The following is a 1,409-nucleotide window of genomic DNA, read 5'->3' as shown; positions in this document are numbered from 1 at the left end:
GGTGGCCTTTGAGCGCAAAAACCAGTGTGTGTACAGCAACTGGAGTGAAGTTTTGAAGTTAAAAATGTTGAGTCCAAGCAATATTGTTACTCTATACCACGCCATGACGAGGATTTGGGTGACGAATGTGCTTGATCTATTGGTTATTATTCTAATTCCGTTTTATTTTTGGTGAACATATGTGATGAACATTTGGTCGCTTTTAAGGACAAGCGGGCTAACCCAGATATTCCTTTGGCTTCCAGAAATTTGACCTACACCAAAAGTGAGCATTTCCCTACCTATTGGAACAGTTTTGTTTCATTGGTGTGTATATTTGTTTGGTTATAGAGAAAACTCTCCTTATCTTTTAAAGAAACTATAAATAAGGGTTCAAAAACTTTACCATTGATTTTCTCAAAAAATCATTTTTGGGACAACCACTTTGTACTTAAAAGCGACCAATTTCAAACTGACTGTGGTATTTTTGCCCAGATACAGGAGTAGTTCTGATGTTCCCCATCTGTATCCTGGTACGTGGGGACAAAGGTTATATGCTCTGGGTGCTGGGTGGGTTAAGACGTCGGACCTGTGTCCACTGCCAATCAGATCAAATTGGTCCAATCAGACTTTCCTTTATTGATGAACAAATGCTACCATTTCGGCACAATATGAAAATGAAAGAATTCGACTATTTCGTATGTCAAGCTCGCAAGCCGAATCGGAATCGGTCTTTCTTTGGGGAGATTTAATTTTTTTTTTTTTAGCATACATAAATGAAAATGAAGAGTGGTTTTCCAAAACTTGGTAAATCAATTTTGACAAGCACCTGGTTTCACCACGATGCCAAATACTTACATAAAATCATGATATACTCATATGCACATAATGATACATAAATTGGTCATGTTTATATTAAAAACGTGTGAGGCATCGTGGTGAAATCAGACGCTTGTCAAAATTGACTTACTGAGTTTTGGAATACAAAGCTTCAAATCTGGCTGGACTCTAATCTACCCAATAATAATAATGATAATAATAATAATGAAGATCATTTCTATAGCGCCCACTCCCATGTAACACAGCTCTAGGCGCTTTAAAATGAATCCTATTGGCAGTGTGCATGCACTGCCTGTTACGTGTATAAACAAATATCTAACATCCATCTCCGACACAATTTGTCTTATTCGATAGAGAGCCATGAAAACTGTCCCAGCTACCCACGCTCATAAAGTCTATTGTGCCATTGTTTCAGTGTTTGCCCATATTGATTAACCCTTGCTCTATCCTGACAACAACCTCTGTGTTGTATCTTTCAGCAACTGGGTTATCGAACGTTCAGAGAAGGTTGATCGAAAAGTTGAAATCAGTCACCGACAAATTCCAAATACTGACATGACGTCCTACACTCTTCCGTACTCGCCTCTAAA

This window comes from Aplysia californica, unplaced genomic scaffold (genome assembly GCF_000002075.1).
Source record: "Aplysia californica isolate F4 #8 unplaced genomic scaffold, AplCal3.0 scaffold00578, whole genome shotgun sequence".
Classification (NCBI taxonomy): Eukaryota; Metazoa; Mollusca; class Gastropoda; order Aplysiida; family Aplysiidae; genus Aplysia; species Aplysia californica.
Note: the sequence above shows the minus strand (reverse complement) of the source record.